General features: G+C 40.8%; 1 protein-coding gene across 2 annotated transcripts in view; it reads right to left on the minus strand.

The window, feature by feature from the left end:
* IL15 (interleukin 15) overlaps positions 1-25,212 on the minus strand; it is an 80,876-nt gene extending 55,664 nt beyond the window's left edge. The window contains exon 1 of one of the 2 annotated variants that reach the window (XM_058721303.1): positions 25,099-25,212. The gene's annotated coding sequence lies outside the window, so the exon portion shown is untranslated. Of the gene's footprint in view, positions 1-24,550; positions 25,063-25,098 lie in introns of those variants that run through there. The other variant, XM_058721304.1, reaches the window with a different exon arrangement.
* Between the last annotated feature and the right edge of the window lie 1,158 nt (positions 25,213-26,370).

Genomic DNA, 26,370 nt, shown 5'->3' on the forward strand with positions numbered 1-26,370 from the left:
AACACAGTGTGAGGTAATTAATTCTAAAGAGGTAAGGAAAATGAGGGATTTGGAAAGACTTCAGTTTGAAGTTGACATCTGAGCTAGCCTTTCAGAATGAGTAATGTTACTCTAGCCAAGGGAGTGATGCCTGCAGAGGCTCTGAATTCAAGAAGGCAGGTGAGGAATGGTATTTTAAGGGGATTTTGAATGTGTCTCTACTCTTGCCCTGTAATTGGTGAATAGAACCTAATGTTGGGGGTAAAGAAGCATTAAGTTGCCTCCTGTTGTAAAGAAAGTCTTACAGCTTGGTTCAGACACCCATTCCAGTGCTAACTCAGAGGCAGGCAAGCCCTTACTTTTACTTTCTCCAACCACCAACTCCACCCCAACATCCTTCCCGAGTCCATATACAGAAGACTAAAAAAACAGAAAAGAATAGAAAGGCAATGGTTGGAATCACTAGCCAAGGGCATAATGAAAAACGCTATGAGACTATACACAGAAGAGACAGTGCTATAGACTGAATTGTTTCCCCCCAAATTCTTATGTTGAAGCCCTAACTTCGGTGTGATGGTGTTTGGAGATAAGGCTTTGGAAATGTAATTAGAGTTAAATGAGGTCATAAGGGTGAGGCCCTCATGATGGGATTAGTGCCCCTATAAGAAGAGACACCAGAGAAATTATCTCCACCCTTTATCTCTCCACCGTGTAGGACATAGCAAGAAGGCAGCCATCTGCAAGCCAAGAAGAGACTTCACCAGAGAAATGACTCAGCTGCCACCTTGATCTTGGACTTCCCAGCCTTCAGAAGCCAGGCATGGTATTTTGTTATGGCAGACTGAGCTGAGTAAAACAGACTGGCATCTCATTTCCCAGGTATACGTATCACCTTAAGGGATTGCAGATTTGCTGTTAAACCTACCTGACCAAAGGTATTACAATTATTATTGTAATAATGGAGAAAAGCATCAGATTTTATTTCCAGTATTTGATTCAGCAAAGCTGTGGATCCAAGCTGGCCTCTTTGCAAGGGGACCCAGATAATCAGACCTAGTGGGCTATACCACTAGGGGAGGGAGGTGAGGGGGGAGGAAGAGATTAAGCCTAATTATGCTCGGAGGGCCAGGGTAGAGACCACTGCACCTGTGAGGAAGAACTCACACATGTTCCATAGAAATGACCAGCTTTGGAGACCTCCCCCACATAAGGTATCCATGGTTAGTTACTATCAGCAGGAAGAGAAGCACAACCAACAGAGGATGACCTCAAATCAGAAAATATCTGGCCTTTGTGCCCTAGCCCCCCTCTCAGTCCCAAATTCCATCAGTGAAAACCAGAAGGAAGTTAGAAGGCAAGAAAACATGAACCACACCCTCTTCCTCCAATGGGCCCCACAGGTCTCACTTCAATTGGCAGAACGTAAGATGACACCGGCATTTTACTTTTATTTTTTTTTAACAAAATTTTTTTAAGGTTTATTTATTTTTGAAGGAGAGAGACAGACCATGAGCAGGGGAGGGGCAGAGAGAGAGAGGGAGACACAGAATCTGAAACAGGCTCCAGGCTCTGAGCTGTCAGCACAGAGCCCAACGCAGGGCTCGAACCTGGGAACAGTGAGATCATGACCTAGGCCGAAGTTGGACTCTTAACCAACTGAGCCACCCAGGTGCCCCTTATTTTTTTTAAGTTTATTTATTTTGAGAGAAAGAGAGCATGTATGCGAGTGGGGGGTGGGGCAGAGAGAGGGAAAGAGAATCCCAAGCAGGCTTAGCCCTGTCAGCACATAGCCCAACCTGGGGCTCAAATATAGGAACCATGAGATCATGATCTGAGCTGAAACCAAGAGTCAGATGCTTAACCAACTGAGCTACCCAGGTGCCCCAGTGATACTGGCATTTAAAATGGGCTCCACAGTTGAATAGTTGGAAGTGACCAGCATGCTATAGGATCTGACACTTTGCAAACAAATCATTGCAAATGGATGATGAGGGCAGTGGTTCCAGAAACATTTCAGAGTTAGCATAAAGAGGTTTTACATACCATCTGTTAGCAGACGAAAAGGAAGGAGTCAATGATTGGTCAGAAAAGATTAATTTGTTTTGGATCTATTTAGGGCAAATTCATATTTCATCATTTCCTCCTACCCCCTAACAATATCTTTTCTAGTTTGTTCCCTTTCAGATTCCCTTTTTAACAATTTTTCACCTGATCCATTACCATAGTAATAATAATAAGCCTAACATAATAAGCATAACAAGAATTCTTATTAAGCTTTGTGTTGAAAGAACAGATTAAGGTTTTTGAGAAAAGTGTTCAATTTAAAAGTTAATCTTAGACACAGCCATCAATCTTAGCATGTTTTTTTTTCTTTTCCATCTTCACCTGTACATGATGTTCATATAACAGCCAACTCCTTAGTCCTGATTTTATTTGCCATGTCACTGTCTCCTCCATTATCTTGTAACAACTTCGTTGAGAATTTTGCTTAGAGATTTTTCCATCTTCTCTATGAAGCTCCATCAACTCTATTAGGCACACCTAAGAGAGGTCCATTCCGTGGACCCTCTTCCCTCTCCAATCAAAAACAAGCTTCTGTGACAGCCACCACAACTGATGATTCCTACATAAGGCATGAGAATGAAAGCAGCAAATACGCTAAAAGGCACAGGATGGGCACTCATGTTTTCAGAGAGATGGGGGGATAGCTTCTTCAGGAAACACTTACCAAAAGGTAACAAAAATATTTAAAAAACAAAAGAAACTAACTCAGGTCTCATGACATTTTGCCCCAAGGATCTGCTTGAGATTAAGTGGCATACTCTTAAAAATGCTGTCACAATACATCTTCTCCATAAATGCACAGCAGTGATAGCAGATGATTAGGGCTGACCTAGTCAGGCCGATGGCCTCTATGTGGCCAAATACATGTTTAGGAAAACTAGTCCCATCCCCTGGAGTTTAATTAGTACATATTTAAATGGAATTAGAAGCAAAGAATGTTAGATATTCCAAAGAACTTCCAGTTGGGCATCCATATTTCATAGAGAAAGAAATTGGGTCACCAAGAAATCAAGTGACTTGCTCTGAACATCAAAATTATGAAGGAATTGATACTCATTTCCATAAAGAATGTGAAGGTGCTATTCAGAGTTATAGTGAACATTGAAGCACTCATCACCCCAGCTGACAGCTCAGAGCTGAGTCTCTTCCCAGAAATGTGCCCCCAGTGGAAGGGAGCCACCTGGGACAAAGTCACAACACCTCCCTGTAGGGGACTGGCCTCCTTCCCTGGAGTTGGAATATCCCTAAAGGGCCATCCCAGCTTGAGAGCACTTACTCTCCATGGGACCAGTTGGCTGAGACCTCTGTGCAACTGTATCACAGTTCACCTTCTCCCTCTGTCTACCTTACTTCTATCAGCACTCACTTCCATCAAGTGCCATTCCTGAGAACATGCCCCAGTAGGTCTCTTGCATGTACATTTCTAGCTCAGAGTCTGACTCCCAGGGAACTCAACCTACAAAAACAGTCTATTCTACTACTTGAGAAAAGCGAAGCCTGGGAAACACTTGGATTACATTGACATAAATTACTGTGGGATTTTCTTTAATTCAACAAGGTGCACTATGGATCCCCAATGAATATCCACAGTTAACCGAAAGTTATTTAGCCAGAGAACCCTCTATTTATATTGAACATCTTCTCAGACTGTTTATGGAATCTCCTCTGGGAAACATGAAGGCAATTCACTCTAGCTCACATTAGAATATGATTGCTAAAGTTACTATTGTCAATATGTCCTGTAATAGCAAAAGACTGGGAACGACCTAAAAGTCCACAGAAGACTGCTTAAATAAATTATGATGTATACATATAATGGAATATTGTGCATCCATAGGAAAAAATGAGAAGGTCTTTAAGTGCTAGTATGAAAAAGTATCCAAGGTGTATTATTTTAAGTGCAAGAAACAAGGTTACTCAACAGTGCATATCTGTTTTTTAAAAAAGAATTAAACACATGTTTGTGTTTCCTCGTGTATGCACAAAATATTTATAAAGGTATGAACTAAGAAACGCTACCAGGGGGCGCCTGGGTGGCGCAGTCGGTTAAGCGTCCGACTTCAGCCAGGTCACGATCTCGCGGTCCGTGAGTTCGAGCCCCGCATCAGGCTCTGGGCTGATGGCTCGGAGCCTGGAGCCTGTTTCCGATTCTGTGTCTCCCTCTCTCTCTGCCCCTCCCCCGTTCATGCTCTGTCTCTCTCTGTCCCAAAAATAAATAAAAAACGTTGAAAAAAAAAAATTAAAAAAAAAAATAAATTAAAAAAAAAAAAAAAAGAAATGCTACCAGTAGTTGTTTCTATAAAAGGGAATTAAAAGCAGCTTGGTACCCTCTGAATTTGAAACCACAGGAATGGATTACCTTTTGAAAAAAATAAAATATTAAAAATTAAAAACAAAACACTGCCAAGTATTAAATAGCAGGTATTTAAAAACTTTGTCGAAGCATATGAAGAGACTCTCGAAAAAAAGTGTGTAATATCACTAAAAAGTTACTCAGATTATGAGCTCCTTGAAGACAGGAACTATATCTTTTTATTCATTTATTCGTAATGCCCAAAACCTAGCAGAAGGCCTGAAGCAGAGAAGGCAGTCAATAATTTGTTTTTTAATCCTGTTGCTTCCATACAGCAACAGATTTAAAACAGCCTTTTCTTTCTTTTTTTAATATTAAACTTTGTTGGGTTTTCGGGGGTTTTTTTTGTTTTTTTTTTTTTTGGTTTTGTCTTTTAATGTAGGATGCAGGGGGCACCTGGGTGGTTCAGTGGGTTAAGCATCCAACTCTTGGTTTTGGTTCAGGTCATGATCCCAAGGTTCATGAGTTCAAGCCCTAGTTGGGCTCTGCAGCTGGCAGTGTGGAGTAAGTTTGTGATTCTCTCTCTTCCCCTTTCTCTCTGCCCCTCCCCCACACATGCTGTCTCTGTCTCTCTCAAAATAAATACACAAATTTTTTAAAAAATGTAGGATCCGGGGAAACTCTACAAATGGGGAAAGAATACCACATTCTTTTACTCCTGCCTTGGTTTTTCTATTAGCCTATAGTCAGCAACACCTAAAAAGTATCTGGAGTTATGCTGTCCAATACAGCAGCCGCTAACCATATGTGGCTATTTAAACATAAATGCAAATTTGAAAACATAAAGCTAACAGTTCACTTCCTCAGTGGAGCTAGCCACATTTCAAGTGCTCAAAAGCCACACATGGTTTGTGGTTACCATATTGGACACAGCAGCTAGAGATGCATGCACCACGGCAGAAACCTTGTTTGGATGGCACTGATGCAGGTAGAGCAGACACTTTGGTTTCAGTCCCATCTAGATTGAATTCCAACTCAGCCACTTACTAACAATAAGGTTTGGAGGAGATGAATTCATCTCCAAGGGCCTCAGGAAATGATAGTGTCTACCCTCCCCGGGTCACGGTAAGGGTCAAGTGAGCTCATTCACCGAAACCTACATAGAACAGTCTCTGACACACAGGGAGCCCTTGAAAATGTGACCTCTTAGTGATTATCACCCCCATGAATGTGACCCCCCTCACCATGAACCAGTGCTCATATCACTCACAATCAGGCTGTTCCGTCCCTCCCATAGGTCCCACAGAGAAAGGAGCCATCAGCACCCTTGCCATCTAGTTCAGTGTTATTAAAGCACCAGTTTACAGTGAGTACAACTTACACCGATTCCTCCTCCAGGAAAGACTCGTTGTGAAAAACCTGTCAGGTGAACTAATGTGTGCTACTGATGGGGTGAAGTTACATTCTGGCGCAAGCCCTTTCTTGGGTCAAATCCTGGAGACAAACATGTTCGTACTGTGGGTTTCAATGGTCTAGGTGGATAGGTTTTTAAAATTCTCACAAAGAAGACAGCTGTCACACTTTGCCATGAAAAGGGCGACATGTAGTACAGCAAAACTGAAGGGGCAGAGGCAGCTGGGTCAGTCAAGGTGAGGTTTTTATAGCTGACTAATGTGAACTAAGTTTTAGAGAACATAAACCGTGATGAGAGAAGAGATAAGGGAGAAGAATGGCAAAGGAACAATACCAAGAGAAAGGAAAGAGAAAGGAGAGAAGACTTATAGCTTTAGGCCTTCAAAAATAAAGAAATACTTTCCTTTTATCCCAGAGGCCAGGCCATTCCCTTGTTCACTTGTGGCTTCCAACAACAGAAAACCAGACAGACTTGAATCTACTGGTGGCCAGTTTGGGCCTCTTTAGCGCTACAATCTTCATATAATAGAAATATTAAATATATATAATTCTAAACTAAATACATACATATAATTTTATTATATGTATACATGTGTATATATATACATACGTATATATACACATATATACATACGTATATATACATACATATATATACATACGAATATACATATATATACATACAATATATACATATAATTACATATATGATCCTTCAAACATTTGCAGGTAAAGATAAATGAGCCAAGGGGCACCGGGGTGGCTCAGTCAGTTAAGCCTCCAATTTCAGCTCAGGTCACGATCTCACGGTCTGTGGGTTCAAGTCCCGTGTGGGGCTCTGTGCTGACAGCCCAAAGCCTGGAGCCTGCTTCAGATTTCTGTGTCTCCTTCTATCTCCTGCCCTTCCCCACTCATGCTCTGTCTCCGTCTCTGTCTCTCTCTCTCTCAAAAATAAATAACATTAAAAAAAAAAAAAAAGATAAATGGACCAAAAAAAAAAAAAAAAAAAGAAAAAACACCCAAAAAGTGCCCACGTGTGTGTGTTTTAAATGAATGTTCTTGTTTTGAATTCTTCAGGTATTTATATAAAAAGACCTATATAAAAATTAATCTTCATCATAAAAATAAGTCAATTATTACTAACCAATTCTCTAGGACTGCTACTATAGATAATTGTTTAACTATTAAAGTGTATGTTGTGATTTACAACGGCCATAATGGCACCAGTTTCTATATGATTGCTCAGTGTTGCCACAGAAGACATACCTTATCTGCTGCAGCATGAAATGCCGTATGACAATTTATAATGATGCACACTTCTTCTTACCTGCTGATAATAACCTATCAGGGAAAACGACAGCTTAATTATATAGCATATCTCCTACTGGCAAATAACTGGATTTGAACATTTCTATGGCTTCTCACAAATCCTTTACAGAAGCCAAGAGGAACGATTACCACGATCCTCAGAAATAACACTAATAATTAAGTAAAAAAAAAAAAAAAAACCTAAGGCAAAGTGGATCTTTTATTAAATACAGATGAACTTTAGCCCACATAATTCCTCAGTCCTCTGTCTCCAGACAGCTTTACCAGAGCTGGCTGTCATCCTTCTAATATTCTATTTTTCTTGCTTATTAGGCCTTTGGTATCTTCCATTCCAAATAGTTGGCTTATTATGAGATGCATCAAGTGATTTACTCAGAGCATTGGATCTCTGAATCAACACAGTGGCCACGAATTGGCTGTTGGAGTCCCAAATGTCTTATTCCTAAAGCACTGCTTGCTGAGCTGCTTCCTGACAAGAAAACTAAACTTCTCAAGTCTCCACAGCAAAGCAGTAGGTGCTTATAAAACTGATGAGAAGCAGACTGTCTCTATTAATAAAAGTTATTTGCGATTGGGAGAGTGCTTGGACTCTTGAGTTCCAGGGTGGTCCATGTCATGGCTGGCCAGAGAACTCGGCTATCTTTTACAGAGATACTGGTTCCCTCCTCTCCACCAGGGCTCAGTGAAATTACCCCAGACATCGTGAACCCAGATTAAGGCATTTCATCAGTTTTAGTTCTTTATCTCTTCTTTCCTTGGTCTCACTAAATATTCTTATTCACATAGTAGTTACCAAACTACTACTACGACTAGATTGCCCTTCCTTTATCCTTTCTAATCTTTGCTTTTCATTCTTCTCTGCTTTTTAGCACTTCTTCCACACTCCTCAGCTTTTGTGCAGAGAAAAATGGGCTACACAGACATCATCAAACACGTTGTGTGCCCCATTCCTTCTATGGGATTACCCATTTGTTACAGTGTTTAAAATTCTAACCCTTTCTGTTGGGTGTATTTGTACAGAATGCTCCAAATGGCTGTATTTTTGTAGTCTAAAATGTCACATTTCTTTTGAAGTTGTTTTTTTCCCCCTCAGAGGTGGTTATGGAAAGGTAAAATAGGCGGCTTGCTTCTTTGACCAGAGCCATTCCTACGACAAAGACTGTCCTATTAACTTAAATGACCAAATTACTAATGAGAAGATTTCTGACAAACGTGGAATGGGAACAAATGAAACTTCAAAGCCTTGTAGAACATATCATCTAAGATAGAAAACAGCACAGAAAATTATCTCCATTCAGTTATAGAACATAGCCCTCCAGGCAACTACCATTAAATGTGTCACTCCATGTGCTGGGACCACGGACATTCATTTCTATAGACATAGAATTTCTCTCTTTGGACTTGTGTAAACAATAGCAGTGGCATTCACCATCTTTTCTTTGACTAGACTCTATGGAGACTACCATGTTTACAAACTATTCATCACTAGAAAATTACAATTTCCAAAACTATGGTTCATGTAACATTGAGACTGAAGGCTCCTTGATAAAATTTGGAGCCTCCCTCATCTTACCAAAACCATGGAATGGACTGAAAGCTTAGAGAATTGAACTCTGGTCCTGGTTGTCTTTAGACAGCTATGTGACCTTAGCAAGGTACTTCATGTCTTTTAACCTCAGTTTCTTTATCTTTAAAATAAAGAAACTAGACTGGAAGGTGTCCAAAGTTCTCCCCAGTGTTGAAGTGCACCTATTAAGGTCACAGGTAGCTTACGAGCACATGGTCAAATTTATCCATATTATGTTAATCGTTTGTACTGTCAGGTTTGATGCCTGAGGGAATTCCTCTGCTCTAATCACCTTAGTTCTCCAGAAGAGAACAAAAGTGCAGAGAAACTAAACATAGTATCCAGGCTTACACAAAGAGGTAAAGTTGGGGTTTGCCACGTGTCTTGGATTTCCTGGATTTCATTTGTCATTAGTAGTTCATTCAGCTAACAGGAAGCACAAGGCATGTGAGCTATCATTGTGCTTCCTCTCCACATTACCTTCAATTTCAAACCAGGTCTTCTTATCCCTAAAACCAAGAGTTATAAAATGCTTGGGGCTCACAATCCCATATGTCTTGATTATAACTAAAGGGCAATGTTAGCAGAACTTGAATTGTTTTTTTAAATTTTTTTTTTCAACGTTTTTTTTAATTTATTTTTGGGACAGAGAGAGACAGAGCATGAACGGGGGAGGGGCAGAGAGAGAGGGAGACACAGAATCGGAAACAGGCTCCAGGCTCCGAGCCATCAGCCCAGAGCCTGACGCGGGGCTCGAACTCACGGACCGCGAGATCGTGACCTGGCTGAAGTCGGACGCTTAACCGACTGCGCCACCCAGGCGCCCCGGAACTTGAATTGTTTTAATTTCATGCCTTAAATCTAATGATCCTATACCAGCATGACCAGCAAAATGCTGCTATAATCCAATTTACTTCACTCTACTTATTTCCAAATAGCTACTTTCTAGGTCTGAACAACTAAAGTAAACATGTCATCCGTAACAACTCTGTGTCATCCTAACCCACGGTAGCCCAGCTGACATCTACCTTGGAAGAATGGGAAGATGGAAGCTTCATAATCTCCTTTACCCTGTGGCTAAACCACCACACTCTTGCTTTTACCCTGGGATTCCTGGGATCTTTTCCCAACGTGGTTTGATAATAACAATCATAAATACCATCATACATTTACATATCTATTTATTGGAAGAATCACTTGGGAAAAAGGAGAGCAATTAATCCTAGGAAGTTCCAGTTAAATGAAGAACCAGCAAGAGCAGCTAGCTTTGTATTTGGAAATACACCCTGTAGGTTCCAGAGAAACAAGATAGTTTGTAGAATGCCAATATATGCTCAGGAGCTAATTCCAAATCTATAAAAATCCCTTGGGAGAGAGAAGGATCTGTTTGGCAGACCAGACTTGGATAGTTGGGGGCCAGAAGCAGAGGATAAGATGAGGAAGAAGGTTGTAGTTGTTGTACCCCCTTCCCTCCTTATCTTCCCTGAAAGGTAGGATTAGGTGATCTTGTTTTACTGCGCAGGTTAAACTTGACTGGCACTTTCTGGTTGGACCTGGATTGTGGGGCACTCAGAACCTAGAAAATCGGCAACATAACTGCATGAACCCGTACCCTGGGTCCAAGTAATTGCTCTTCCCATCATTGCTACAAGACAGAGGACTACCTCCAGTAAGACACTGGGAAAGATCCTTGACAAACAAGGTACTGGAATTGGAGAGCCATGGAACTGTTAAATCCAGAGTGCAACAGTATACCCTTCAACCTGGAGAGTACCCCACACCAACGCATTTGGAGGACATAAGCTAGAGCCAAGGGTTTTGTCTCCTGGCTGATGATAATGCTAGCCATGATGATCCCAATCTAGGAAAGAGAAGTTTACAGGGAAGAATATATAGTGTAGTCTCTATAAAAGAGAGATAAAACTTAAAAAATTTATGCCAGATGGGAAAAGCCTAATGAAACAGATAAAACAAGAATTAAAAAAAAATGTTTTGTAGAATGTAAGAAGGATTTTGGAAATATGAATCTGGAGCAAGAAATATGAAGAAATAAGTGGGTATAATAAATATAAAAAAGCCACAAGTCATAAAGTAGAGAATTAAGTAGATAGCCTGAATGTCGGAAACAATACTGCTGGAAAGTGGCAGAATGAGCTACACAGTTAGATCGGGCAATATCCTGGAAGCCATTAGTAAGTAAAAATTAGCTAGGGAAAAAAAAAAAAAGGAAGAGTGAAGTGTACATGGAGGATGAAAGTAGGAAATTCAACTCTGTCTACTTGCAGTCTGAAAAATAAGACAACAAATAAAAAGATAATAATCAAGATTTTTCCAAAATTCTAAACATCAGACCTCAAAATAAAGAAGATAACAGAATAGCAAAGAAAATAACTTAAAAACACATCCCACTCCTAGTTAGGGATATTTTAGTAGCATTCACAAAGATTTAAGACCTCCAAAGAAGACACACAAATGGCCAACAGACACATTAAAAGATGCTCAACATCACTGATCATCAGGGAATGCAAATCAAAACCACAATGGGGTATCAACTCACACCTGTCAGAATGGCTAAAATAAAAAATACAAGAAACAGCAAGCGTTGGCAAGGATGTAGAGAAAAAGGAACTCCCATGTACTGTTGGTGAGAATGCAAACAGATAGAGCCACAGTGGAAAACAGTACAGAAGTTCTTTAAAAAATTAAAAATAGAATTACCATATGATGCAATAATTCTACTACTGGCTATTTACCCAAATAGCACAAAAACACTAATTTGGAAAGATATACACACCCCTATATTTACTGCAGCGTTATTTACAATAGCCAAATTATGGAAGCAACCCGAGTCCATTTATATAGATGAATGGATAAAGAAGATGTGGTATATTTACAATGGAATATTACTCAGCCGTAAAAAAGAATGAAATCTTCCATTTGCAACAATATAGATGGATCTAGAGAGTATAATGCTAAGTAAAATATGTCAGTCAAAGAAAGATAAATACCATTTGATTTCACTCATAGGTGGAGTTTAAGAAACAAAACAAAGAAAAAAGAGACAAACAAACAAACATAAAAACAGACTCTTAACTATAGAGAACAAACAGATGGCTACCAGAGGGGAGGTAGGTGGGGAGATTGCTGAAACAGGCGAAGAGGATTAAGTGTACATTTACCATGATAAGCACTGAGTCATATATAGAACTATTGAATCATTATACTGTACATTGGAAACTAATACAGCACTGTATATTAACTACACTGGAATTAAAAAAAAAAAAAAAATTCACGCCAAAGAGAAACTTCAACAATATTCATCAGAGTGAAAACAGACAAAGGTCACAGTGACATCAGGCTTCTTGAAAGAAACAACAGATACAAGAAGATAATGGAGCAGAGTCCCCACAATGCTGAAGAAAAATAGGGGTGCCCGAGTGGCCCAGTCAGTTAAGTACCCGACTTCGGCTCATGTCATGATTGCAGGGTTTGTGAGTTCCAGCCCTGCATCAGGTTCTGTGCTGACAGCTCAGAGTCTGGAGCTTGCTTCTCATTCTGTGTCTACCCCTATTTCTGCCCCTCCCCCACTCACAGTCTGTCTCTCTCTGTCTCTCAAAAATGAATAAGCATTTAAAAAAAAATTTTTTTAATTCTGAAGAAAACTAACCTTGTACCTAGAATTAAGTATCTGGGCAAGCCATTATTTACATCTGGGAAAAATTAGTATATTCGCAGGCACATAAGACCTCAGAAAAATTCGCCCTTTGCAGCCTGTTTGAAGTAATTTTCGGAGGAAGCAAAATGATATAGGAAGTAAAGGTAAGTAAAAATTTGACATTTACTATTGTTTAAATAAAGCAAAACTTACAAAGCACTTAGAATACTGCTTACACATTAAGTACTCAGTAAAAATAAGCAGCTGTTATCTTTGTTTTTTTATTTACTTTGTTTTTTTTTATTTATTCTATTTACTCTGTTCAATAGTTGCCTCTTACTGACACTGTCATCATTCTCCAAAACTAAAGAAAATGCTTTATTAGCATAGTTCTGTATTAAGTATGATGTTTACTAGAGATTATTTTGCAAATATCATTCATTCATTTACCCATTTGGAAGATCCCATTTAATCTTACGAAACTCGTACTCAAAAGTTTGATAAAACTTTTTCTGCATGCATCCATTAGGATTATATTAATAGGGTTTCTAATATTGGACCATCCATACGATCTATAGGTAAATTCCATTTGATTAAGATAAGAGTGTCTCCTGGCAGGGGCAGTAGCACTGTGTTTTACTCTTACGTTAGCTAATATTTTATTTAATATTAAAAAATGCTGCTGAGGCTTTGTTACTCCGACAGTCTTGATGAACTTGCTTATTAGTTTTCATAGCTGGTTAATTTTCATGGCTTTCATTTATAAATAAAGATAATTTTACCTCCTCCCTTTTAATCTTCATTCCTCTTCTTAGTTCTTCCAGTGAGGTAGCAGACTAGGTGAAGGGTACAGGCTCTGGAGACAGACTTAACTGAGGACCTTGGGCACAGGGTCTTGGTGCCTCTGAGTCATCTGAAGAGTAGCTGGAAAAGCACCTCCGGTAGTTTATGAGGGTTCCACAAGTTAAAGTGCTTGGCACATGGCCAACAATAAATGTTAGCTATTGAAATATTTACTGAATAAAGTTAAGAACAAGAGATACCTAATCCAATCTTGGAAATTTAGGAAAATATCCTCAAAAAAAACAATACCAAACTGAGACCTCTGGACCAGGTGGGTGAATCAGGAGAAAGGGGAGAGGGAAAAGAATGGATGGAATAATGCACTCTGGAGGGGAGACACACATATCCACATGCTTAGTGATGATAGAAAACATGTTTAGAGAATGGACAGCTGTTTAGTACAACCATACATGGATGACCCAGCTATTCATATACCAATATTCATTTCTCCAGTAGATAACAAGTTCCTGAAAGGAATCATGTTCAGTTCAGCTTTTTATCCCTCAGAGCACTTGGCACTGAGCCATGCACTGAGAAAATGTTCAATAAATATTTGTATTTTTAGGAAGGTTTATGGTCCGTTGTTCATCGGCCTGATTGACAACCATAGCATGGAAGCCAATACTTTATAAACTGCAGAGGCTGAGAGTAATGCATCTTGAATTAAGAAAGGTCAAAGTTTAGAGGAGAAATACCTCAATATCAATCTAAATGAGCCATCATAAAACCACACATCTGAAGTTTTAGACGTCCTTCACGAAATAATGAAAAGAGGATCTTGCTTCCCAGGAGTAGAGTCTAAAGGTATACGATATAGATCCTTAAAATGTTGCCATTTGGGGTTACTGCAAATTTTCAAGTGACATCATAAAGCTGTTATAACTATATATTTGTTTCCTAGGATTCTTGGGAAAAGGAGCACTAAATAAGTTAAATATTAACCATCCTAATATTTTTACAAAATTTTTCTCATCTTTTTTGTACTTGGAAATCATTTTTTTTTCAAAATACTTGGCAAAAAAAATTAAGAAAGTTAAAAAAAATTTTATTTGAAGAAATTTAGAGAATAGGGTGTATCTTGTTTCATTTCATTTGTTGAAGCATTTGCTTTGCACTTATAAAATTACTCCCTCAATAAAAACGGGCACAAAATATTAAACAGCCCCTCCCTTTCTTTGTTTTAGTTCTAAAAAGGTTCATTCTAATCTATAAAGTTCATAAGCATCATCCTAAAAATGAATGTAAGGATTTTATCAGTAGCCTGGCCCAAATTAGATCCTTGGGAAATTCTATTTCCCCTCCTGACCTTGACAATAAGGAGTCTGCTGGGAGTGGTTTTCCAACAGCTCTGTGATGATCACTGGTGAGGTATTTCTAGTCAAATCTGGTCAAACTCCTTTTCTCAAAAACTTACTATCACTTGACCCTTCAGCAATATGTGATAGATTATTATTTTTAATTTTTTAATGTTTATTTTTGGGAGAGAGACAGACAGACCACAAGTGAGGGAGGGGCAGAGAGAGAGGGAGACAAAGAATCTGAAGCAGGCTCCAGGTTCTGAGCTGTCAGCAGAGAGCCCGACGTGGGGCTGGAACTCAGGGACTGTGAGATCACAACCTGAGCCGAAGTCGGACGCTTAACTGACTGAGCCACCCAGGCCCCCCTGTGATAGATTATTGACAAGAAAAATAACATTATTAAAGGTTTACTATGTGCCCGTTTTTATTGAGGGAGTAATTTTATAAATACGGTGTTTCCCAAACTCCAGCCCTTCCAACTCCATGATCACAGTTCTTGTCATCCTTTGTCCCATCTTCATCATTTATTCAAGAGGAGAGTCAATACAAACACAAGTCAATAATGATAAAATGTCGCAGATACAATTAGAGAGCTATCCATCGGGAGAGGACAGAACAAAGGAGAAAATGTAGTCAATATTTCCGGGGGGAGAGGAGGTGGCTAGAGGGGAAGTAATGTTGGGGTTTTGCCTGGAGAATTTCGCAGAGAAAGTGACTCTTTTTTTTTTTTTTTTTTTAATTTTTTTCAACATTTTTTATTTATTTTTGGGACAGAGAGAGACATAGCATGAACGGGGGAGGGGCAGAGAGAGAGGGAGACACAGAATCGGAAACAGGCTCCAGGCTCTGAGCCATCAGCCCAGAGCCTGACGCGGGGCTCGAACTCACGGACAGCGAGATCGTGACCTGGCTGAAGTCGGACGCTTAACCGACTGCGCCACCCAGGCGCCCCTGAAAGTGACTCTTTAAAGACTGGTATATTTACAAAATGAACTCACAGCTACAGAAAATAGATTGGTGGTTGCCAGAAGCAGGGGCTTGGTGGGTGGGTGAAATGGATACAAGGCGTCAAAAGGTACAAGCTTCCCGTTATAAAATAAACATGCCATGGGAATGCAATGTACAGCCTGGTGACTACAGTTAATGACACTATACTGCCTGTCTGAAAGTTTCTAAGAGGGTAAGCCTCTCTTGCATGGGAGTTTGGAAGTAGTGGGCGGGGGGGGGGGGGGGGGGAAGGGGCGCAGGGACATTCAATTCAGTCCATAACAGTTACCTTTCCAAAAACTGAAAAAAATCTGAATTCCAAACACATCTGACCCTAAGAGTTTGGGATAAAGTACTATAAACCTTAGTTTATAGTTATAGGTACATGGAAAAGAGTTTAAGCACAGTGCTGGTGGGAGTGCCACAGGAAGTACATGGGTTAGGGAAAACCTCACTGCAAATGGGATATTGAACTAAACCAGTGAAGTAAGGGAGTGGGCTATATCTGAGATAACAGCAGTCTAAGAAGGGGAACAGCAAGTTCAAAGACTCTTAGATAAGAGCAGTGCAGTATGGGTGCTGAGTAGAAAGAGTTTATTTTTGTGAATGGTGTGACAATAAATTTCATATATTGAAAAAAAAAAAAGAAAGACTGTCAGTGTGACTGAAACAGTGAGCTAAAGGAATAATAGTAGAGGAGGTAACAGAGATACAAATCACTTAGGGCCTTACTGACCATTGTAACGGAATTTGGCTTTTAGAGAAGTGAGATGAGAAGGCAATAGTGGTTTTGAATAGAGTAGCATGACCTAATTAATGTTTTAACAGAATCACAATGAGGGTACCTGGGTGGCTCAGTAGGTTAAGCATCAGACTTAGGCTCCAGTCATTATCTCACAATTCTTGAGTTCAGGCCCCACATCGGGCTTTCTGCTGTCAGCACGGAGCCTGTTTCAGATCTTCTGTCTCGCTCTCTCTCTCTGCACCTCCCCCTCTCATGCTCTCCCTCTCTCAAAAATAAATAGACTAAAAATAAAATCACAACGTGCAGCTGATAATCTCCAAAGATGGATGCTGTCATCACTGCCTTCCTTTCGTGAACAAGCATGACAAGTTACCCAGCAAGAGGCAGAGTCTGTGTCCTCTCCCACTGAATCTGGGATGGGCTTCTGACTTTCATTCTGACCGATGAAGCAAACATAAAGTATGGGAATTCCGTACCCAGGCCTTAAGAGGATTTGCAGCTCCCACTTCCTCTTTTATGGCCCTGGACACTATGGAAGGAGTCTGACAACCCTGAGACCATCATGCCAGAAGAAGGCCCAATCTCGCCATGTGAAAAGGCCAAGTGGAAGAGAATGAAGGAACCCAGCCAACAGCCAGATTCAATGTCTTGAACCATCTCCGATAGTCCTTGGACAAATGGAGTCAAATCAACTGAGACCACAGACATTGTGGAGTAGAGACAAGTCATTGTCACTGTGTCCTGTCCAAATTTCTAAACTCAAAACCTTGAACAAATAAAATGGTTCTAAATTTTGGAGTTTATTGTATAGCAATGAAAACCTGACACTAAAATTGGGATGAGACCGGGTGATGTGTAGACACCTGAAGAGTATCAAGGACACAGTGAAGGCCAGAAAGGCATTGATGAACTTCTTCCTGGAGGCCAGACAGAGGCAACTCATATTACGTAGTGGCAGAATGTTTGGCAACACTACAACAATATGGAAGAATGAAAACATACCTCATGAGCTTGTGGGCCTACCTAAGGAGATTTCTGAATGTGATAACTGGCTTCATTCAGCTGCCTAGAATTAATTACGGGAAGAGAAAGATGAACTGAAGTGTTCAAGTAGAAGTTAGAGGGAATCATTCAACACAGGACTTGCTAGGTTAGAAAATAAAACTTTTTGGGGCACCTGGGTGGCTCAGTCAGTTAAGCATCCGACTTCGGCTCAGGTCATGATCTTGCGGTCCGTGAGTTCGAGCCCCACGTCGGGCTCTGTGTTGACAGCTCAGAGCCTGGAGCCTGTTTCAGATTCTGTGTCTCCCTCTCTCTCTCTGACCCTCCCCCATTCATGCTATCTCTCCCTGTCTCAAAAATAAATAAATATTTAAAAAAAGAAAATTAAAAAAAAAAAAAAAAAAAAGAAAATTAAACTTTTTGTCATTCTTGCCTCTCCAGACAGCAGAAGATGCTCAAAGAAAGAAGCAGTCTTAGGACAAAGTTCAAAGCCAAGTATTAGTACAATGTGCTCTCAGGTTAAAGATCAAATCAAGCATGTGGCTGGAAGATGCCTCATTAAGACCTCACATTAAGGCAGAGCCTCAGAGACTCAGCAGGACAAAGGACTTCTTCTTTTTTTTTTTTTTAACACTTATTTTTTATTTTTGTGTGAGACACAGAGACAGAGACAGAGCGCAAGGTGGGGGAGGGGCAGAGAGAGATGGAGAGACACAGAATCCGAAGCAGGTTCCAGGCTCTGAGCTGCCAGCACAGAGCCTGACGTGGGGCTCAAACCCATGAACCACAAGATCATGACCTGAGCCAAAGTCTGACGCTTAACTGACTGAGACACCCAAATGCTCTCCAAAGGGTTTCTGAAACAGTAAGGGTCTCTCCTACAGCATTCGGATTTGCAGCCCAAGTAAAGAGGAGCCTGTCGTAAAAGTCTTGGGTACATAAGTTTTCCATAATGGAATGAACCTCAATAAAATGTATAGGAAGGCCTCAAGGTTTATGAGAAAATTGTACTAAAATAACTCACCACCAGGTAAACGAAAAGGAGGACACAGAAGATCCCTAGATCCCGAACTCAAAGCTGGAAGCAGTCTACCCAAGTGCTGACAAGAGCTATTTCTCATGGAAAAGGAAGAATGACTCAAAGGAGGGGTCTTCAACTTTCCAGTCAGCCCAGCTGAGGTGCCAGACACAGGAATGAAGAAATCTTCTGGGATGTTTCATCTCCAACAAGCTGAATGTAGCCCAGATTGCAGAATCATGACAAATAACAAATTACTATTTGTCAAGCCAGTGGGTTCTGGGTGTTTCTGTTTATTTATTTTGTGGGTTTGTTTGTTTGTTTAATGCAGGCAGGGCAAATAACAGAAGCATTCTGACTGCTGTGCTGTGTTAAGAACAAGCTGGGAGTGGGGGGAGCAAGTATAGCATCAGGGAGACCAACTCTTGCAATAATACCATAAGGCAGGACAATAGTGGCTTGGACCTAGATGGCAGCTGCAAAGGTGACAAGAAGTCAGATGTGGGATATATTTTGAAAGGACAGCTTAAAGGACTTAGTGGCAGATTAAAATGTGGGGTATGAAAAAAAAAAAAAAAAGGAGAACTCCGAGACTGACTAAGAGATTATCCATGCAACTCAAAGAATAGAACGGCCATCAAGTGAGATAAGGGTGACCATGGAAGAAGCAGTTTTGGGGGTTAAGTCAGGAATTCAACGAGTAGGATACATCTACATAGGAATGCAGACTAGACTGTTGTCTAGATGAGTCTGGAGTTCAGGGGGAGGTCATGACTGGAGACACGAATCACCACTCTCGGAAGACACTAACCACCACCAGGCAGGATGCAGTCAGGGAGTGAGTGTACATAGATACAGAAAGGATCCAGTGACTGAGCAGCGGACTCCTCTGTTGAGAGGACAGGGAATAGGAACCAGCAAGCTACTGAAATGGATGATGGGGAGGCAGAGGACAATGAAGAGAGCAGGACTGTCTGGAAGCAAAAATGAAGAACTCAGGTCCTGCTGAAAGAGAACCCAGCCCTAACCACGGATTTAACATGGGGGGGGGGGGGTCTGGGTATCTCTAATGATACAGTTTTATGGAGCAGTAGGAATGACAGGCTGCCTGGTTCAAGAGAGAATGAGAAGAGAGAAATTGGAGACAGAAAGTAGAATTGACTTTCAGAGCTTTCCTATAAAATGGAGACCTAAAAACCAGGTGGCAGCTGGAGAGAAACACGAAGCCAAAGAGAGTTGTTTGTTGTTGCTGTTTATGGGAGAAATTACATTCATGGGAAAGACCCATTAGAGAGAGACAAAAATTGATAGAGAGAAGGAATGAATTGCTATAGCTATATCCCTTAGCAGATAATAGGAATAAGACTGTACATCTGAAGGACTGCCATGGATTTCTGGCTCATTTCCTTACCTCTAATTATTTTTTCTTCAATAAATCCTACCCCAGACTAATTTTCCCCAAGTACTGTTTTTATTATAATACTCCAACATTGGTTTTTTGCTATATTTCCTACCTGTTTTACATTCCTCTGATTACTTCTTAGATTGTTGAATGATCTCTCATTGAAGTCGATACAAACCAATCATGTGAACAACCTTTGGCTGGGCTCACACTTTTATGTCTTTATTCAAAATATAACTGTAGAGACACATAACAAGATGAATTTACAGAGACAAAAGCTATTACAGCATATAAGGAGAAATATAAGGAGAAAATAATTCTACCTGGGCAGTAGAAGGGGTTTCAGAAATTGTGGAGATTGGAGGCTTTGAGCAGGAGGCAGGAAGAATGACAAAAAGTGAGCAGGAATAGCAAGGGTGGTCTAGAGTATAGAGAAGTGTGTCTAGAACTGCATGGAAGAGGAGCCCAGACTGGGAAGGCTATCTAAGACCCCAAGCAGGGCTAGAACCTATTCCTGCCCCCCAACACTGCTCTCAGTGGGAAGCCTCTGCAGCTGCCAGTTCTTTACCATTCCCCCCCACCCCACCCCTCGACAAAAACACACACTATTGCTTAAGCACAATGGGCCATGGCAATCCAGAAACCAAGCATAGGGGCAGGGCAGGCAACAGGTTGAACCAGAGCAAACTGAGATCTTCAAAGGGAAGAACAGGCACCCATGGGGAACCCCATAGCTGTCCAAGGTCTGTAAGGGTATAGAGAGTTCTAACGGAACCAATTTCCAGATCCACTATTTACAAAGGGACCCCTTTTTATAAGCAATATGCCTGAAATGTGCTGACAGCAAGCATTTTCTGGCAAGTTCTCCTTTCCCACTTCCCCTTTCATAATTACCCTCCACCCATTTTACCAAAGAAAGGCACATCACTCTCCCATTCAGAATCTTACCATGTGCCTTGCCTCTCCAGGGTGCCAAATAAAGGGGCAATTTGAAAAACTGGTATTAGAGAAACCTGCCTTAATCAAAGCATTGATATCAACACCACCCAGGTCTACATTTATGATACACATCTTATGATACAATATAGTTTTATGCCTCATAATTACCAAAACTCAAATGAATTACTCTGGTTACCTGTGTACTAATGATCTTTACAATAACATAAAGAATAATTTTAACAAAATTATTTTAAAACTTTTAAACATATACTTTTTGTTGTTGATATGTACAAGGAGAAAATAAGAGGGGAAAATATACTGTAAAGTTTCTACCTATAAAATGTTCAGTTAAAGAATAACTGGGGTCAGTGCTAACAGTGCACAAGGAGTATTTCATTTCTCGAGTTTCTATTAGAAGGTACATGAACGAAATGCCCAGTGAGAGTGAAATGATACAAGGGATCATGGCATGTGCCACAGGGCTGCTTTCCTATGTCACTCTGATGAGTAGAGCCTCCCCCCACCAACCTTACAACCGATCATATTTTCTTCTTGTAGGATCATTTTCAGTTTCAATTCCTCTATTTAACAAAATACGGTCGTCACTCTCCTGATCCCCTCTGCACCCTGTTAGCACTTGGAAAAACCTTAGTATTTGGAAAACAATCAACTGTGTATTCTTAGAACATGATCAGCTAACAGGCATTCAGACTTTTTTAATCCATATTTATATAGTCTATATACAAAATATACATGGAGATAGATAGATAGATAGATAGATAGATAGATAGATAGATAGCAGATCTACGTATATTTTGGTCCTTCCAAAGATGACCTGCAAGACACTACTGGACTCTGGAATAAAACACTGAAAAATATATGTATACATATGCCCTGCCTCCAGACATAAAACATATATGAATAACACTGCTGAATTGAAATGAGATCAAACAGCCTCTTATTTATTTTTCATTCCAACACTGAATGTAACTTGAAAAAAAAGTGAAGTAATAAATAGTAATTAATATAATTACTAATAGTTAATTAGTAAAACTCACCATTAAATAGCTAGTAGTAAATACATCGCAGTACTAGCTAAAACCACACATGTTCTCTCAACGCCCCTATGGAATTTTTCCATTCAATCCATTCAAATAGGAGAGCAGCAAGCACTTAAGCATTGTTCAACCTCAAAAGCCTCACATGGTAATCTGCAATCACTGAGTAAGTAAATCTAAGAGCTAATACTGAGCTAAGGAAAGAAGCTGGCTTCTTGCCAACTCTCATACCATTGGAGCCTGTGAAAAGGCTTCTTAAATAGTTGACTACACCACCTCGGTTGTGATATAATTGGGAAAGGCTTCTGTTCTGATCTCTCCACGAATCCCACCTTTCTACTTGGATGGATGAATGAATAGTTAGATCGATAGATTCACACACTGATCAATCCACCTGTACCTATGTCATGCTCTATCAGCAAAAACTGATGCAAATTAAACAAATGTTTTCATTCAGGAACCGTAAGAGAAATTTCTCCAAGGAACCAAACACAAATAAATACTCATGCGAATATTATTTGATCATAAGGCTAATCTGCCTATCTATCTATCTATCTATGTATAATATAATAAATGTATAATTAATGAAGTCAATCATGCAAGTACTGTATAAGCAGTATTACTTGAAAACCAACCTTCTATCATAAAACTGCATCAAAATGAAGTAGTAGATAGTTGTCACTGACAAATTGTGGGAAATACTTCTCTGGAAATATCATCCTTCATAAACACCAGTGATCTGAAATCTGTCCAGGTTCAAATCCCAGCTCTACCACTTAACTAGCTCTGTGACTTTGGGAAAGTTATTTAATTACCCTATGCTTCCATTTTCTCAGCTATATAACACAGTCCGTACCACAACCTAAGTTTATCATGATGATTTTTAAAAATACATACATACTCGGAACAATGTCCAGTACATACTAAGAACTCAACAAGTATTAGCTATGATTCATATTATGTCCCATAATTCAAGTTGCTGGCCAAAAGACAGGACTGTCTGTATTATCATTAACTAACGTTCAAAAGAATAGTTATCTAATGAACAAACTTAACAGTCAACTCTAAGAGAGAAATGAAAAAAAGGACAGTTTTCTAAGTTTTAAAATGTTTTAAAAACTATTTGGGGTCCAAGAGACATTTCAAAACCTAATTAGAGTTGTGGATATTTTCTTCAGAAAAATCCACTTACATACAACATTTCAGGGCTTCATTCACATCCTTCCTGAAATCTACTCAGAGCCAGCAAACCTGAGATGGAGAACCTTCTAGGGTTTAAAATCCTTCAATTATCGAACTCTATTTCAATAAACGTTAAACCACAGATTTTCCCCATCCTCCAAAAAAGATTATAAACTTGTATTTCATTGACAAATATTGTGTCTTGCAATATAGCTGTTGACATTTATATACAAATCTCATTGATGAAAAGAAAATCATCAAATTGTTCTTCTTAAGTCCCCCAATAATCTGCAGTAAAGTTCCAAACTCCAGGACAACAGCTTCAAACCAGGTTCTAGAGTTGCCACTCCAAATCGGCAGAGAATAGTGAACCAAAGTATGGGAAGGAGCATCTGGCTGGCTCAGTCCACAGAGCATGCAACTCTTGATCTCAAGGATGTGACTGCAAGCCCCACATTGGGTGCAGAGCTTACTTAATATATATAGAGAGAGAGAGGGAGAGGGAGAGAGAGAGAGAGAGAGATGATATATAGACAGATAGATAGATAGATAGACAGGCAGACAGGCAGACAAACAATTAAAAATCAAAGTATAGGAACACTGCCTACTAGAGATTCAGGACCAGTGACTAACCTAACTCCTCTGTGTCACTCTGTCACAGAGCAGATGATACTGCAGGAAAAGGCCATTCTGAGTATGACTAAAATTTTGAGAGGAGAAAACAGAGGGAGAGATGTAAGAATGTGACCTTAAAACACAATCACAACAAACCTTTAGAACTTTCTGAGATATCTTAACTTGATTATGTAAAATTTTAAATTCTTCATCGCTTTTTAAGTCTAAGAAGGCTATTGCTTTTCCTTCAGTTCCTTCTTTTATATATCTTTATATAAATAATGATATATTTATATCTTTTATATATCTTTATGCTTTTTCCTTTGTGCCTCCTTCCTCTGTCTACCATGCCCACCACACTGCTTTTCAATAAAAGAACAGTAGTTTAAAATTTGATCCATATTGTACCTTGATGCTTTCAGTGGAATAGTCCACCACACAGCCACTGCACTGCTGAAGGCCACGATCACCCGGACCTTATCTGTTCATTCAATCAAGTCAATAAAACCTTTTTATTTTAGGCACACACTGACAAGATGAGGAAGCCCATCAGTTACAGGTAGATGGCATGCCCCTTGCCGTAACATTAGCAAGTAGTTTTAAAAACATAATGGAAAAATAGCTAGCGAAAACCACTTTACTTCCAGTTCTGAAACTTCTGACACATCCTGTTTAAGAATCTGTTATAAGCATCGTTTAAGAATCATCTTGCTTTATGGATACGCTGACGTTATCAAAGTCTTCAACGCACGGAATTTCATAGTTCAATTAAAATGAATTGTAAACATTCGCAAAATGCAGTCTCAGTAACAATGGAAAAAAATTAACTGGACTTTCATTTAAATCCATCTTGAATAAGGATTTTACTGCAAGTTTAAGTCTCCTGTGTCTCTTCCAAGTTTCTAATACTGCTTTTCTAAGAGATGAGTGGCTTGATCAAGGCTGGAACTAATAACATAGACCCAGGCCTGAGTGCCCATCAGTAACCATTTCTGCAAGTTCCTCTCCCAAGGACGACAAGTGTCCTCCTGATCAAAGAAGGGGAGGGTGACTTGATTTTGCAAGCAAAGGGAGAGACCCACCCGCAGGGTCCTAGACACATTTGAGCTGACCCACAAGGAGTGTGGGAGGGGGCAGGGAAGAAGCGGGGAGCTGCGGTACCTTTCTTCGAACTCTCTGAGGTCAGTTAGGTGCAGAACTCAGCGCTCAGTGCTGCCAGACTGCGTCTTCTCCGAAACGGGCAGCCTGGGGCGGGAGGCAGGCGCACGTCCCTCGCTCTCCGCGGGTCAGCTGCGGAGTTAGCGGAGAGGAGACACCGGCGCCGGGCGCTGCCTCCCGCTGACCCGCTGCCTGCAGCACCGAAAGAGCCAAGCGCACGGAGGAGCCGCGCGGGAACCGCAAGCGGACCAGCAATCTGCGTTCCCAATCTGCGTTCCTCTGGGAGCAGAGGATGGCGAGGAGAGCCCACGGGAGGAATAAAGGGTCAGAAGGGGGAAAACCTCTGCACGTAGTGCAACGGAAAACTGAAGTCGCAGTTAAGTGTTCCCCGTGAGAGGGCGGGGCGGCCCGGTCCGCAGCTGGTGGGGGGAAATGGGTAGGTCCGCCCGGAGCTGGGAGAGGCCCGAGGCGTAGACTTTCGGGGAAAATTCCATCGACCTTTCAACCACCACCACCTTCCCCCCCACAGGCGGAGAAGCAGAACTCTGTACCTCCATCGAGTCCCGGCTGTAGGGCTGGGGGGCGGCGAGCGGCGCAGCCGGACGGGAACTGCCACCCGGCTCCCTGCCCTGGCGTTGGGCTTCGACTACAAAGAGCGAGTCAGCTGGGGTTCCCCTGGGCGCCCTGAACCCAGGGAGTCCCAACCCTCAGCGAAAAGAAAAGTGAAAGAGAAAAGAGCAAGGAGCAGAGGGCAAGATAAACATCTTCAGAGGAGGCTGGGGAGGGGCGGGATGGCCGCAGCCCCTGAACGATTGCCCAGGTGTTGCAGCTCCACGCCCCCAAGGCTGGGACGCCCCGCAGGTTTCCGCCACTGCCCAGTCCTGGGGCGCAGAACCTGGAGGGAGAGCTTGGACGAAGGCAGGGAGCGCCTGCCCCCGATTTCGTCCTTTACTTTCTGGGGCACCTGCAGGGAAAGCGAGAAATCTCAGAGACCACCCGCCGCACCCACCCAGCCTAGCTTGGCGCAGGAGGCTTCCCCAGAGAAGCCTGGAGACCTGGGCGCGTGGCGTGCACCCAAGTGGCCCACAGGCGAGGGGAAAACGTGTAGGAGCGAGTTGGGCGACTATTCCAGACCAGCCCCTCAACCCGCGCGGCGCAGGCTGTAAGAAGGAAGCCTCCGGTTTTGTTGGAGAGAACGGAGTAAGACACCTGGATGACTAGGGAGTTAGGGTAAACTGGAAGGAATGAGCCAGCCTGTAAATTACTTTTCCAGTCTAGTCTTACACTGCACATGGTCCCATCAAATAGGACCGTGTGAAATGTTATTATAATATTTTACAGTGGAAGGAAGGGACTAGGTTCTCTGAAGCTGAGTGATTTTTATGCTACACAGAGTCATCAGAAAAGACCTCCTGCCCAGTTTTGGAAACACTTTGGAGAAAACCTTGACCACATTTGAATTACCGAAAATCCCTAATAAAAAGTGCTTCCCCAAATTTTCCAGTCATGTCACAGAAAAAAAGGATATGGCTCCTGGAGTTTAATAAACACTTAACCATCTTTCCTTTACAATTGAGTATATGTTTTAAAAAAAATAGAAATATATTAGAAGTGACTTAAATATTAAATGTGCATAAAATTCCACGTAAAAAAAAATTCATTTTTATGAAAAAGTTCATCTGCAGATAGTCACTATCAACAAAATAAGTGATATATAAACATGTAAAGACCATTTTAACAATTCAAAAATTTACCATAGTTGTAAATGATAAAGAAATTGAGCATTCTTTTCTGTCCGAGACAATGTAGTGTTGAATTTTCTT

This window comes from Neofelis nebulosa, chromosome 3, assembly GCF_028018385.1.
Source record: "Neofelis nebulosa isolate mNeoNeb1 chromosome 3, mNeoNeb1.pri, whole genome shotgun sequence".
Lineage (NCBI taxonomy): Eukaryota > Metazoa > Chordata > Mammalia > Carnivora > Felidae > Neofelis > Neofelis nebulosa.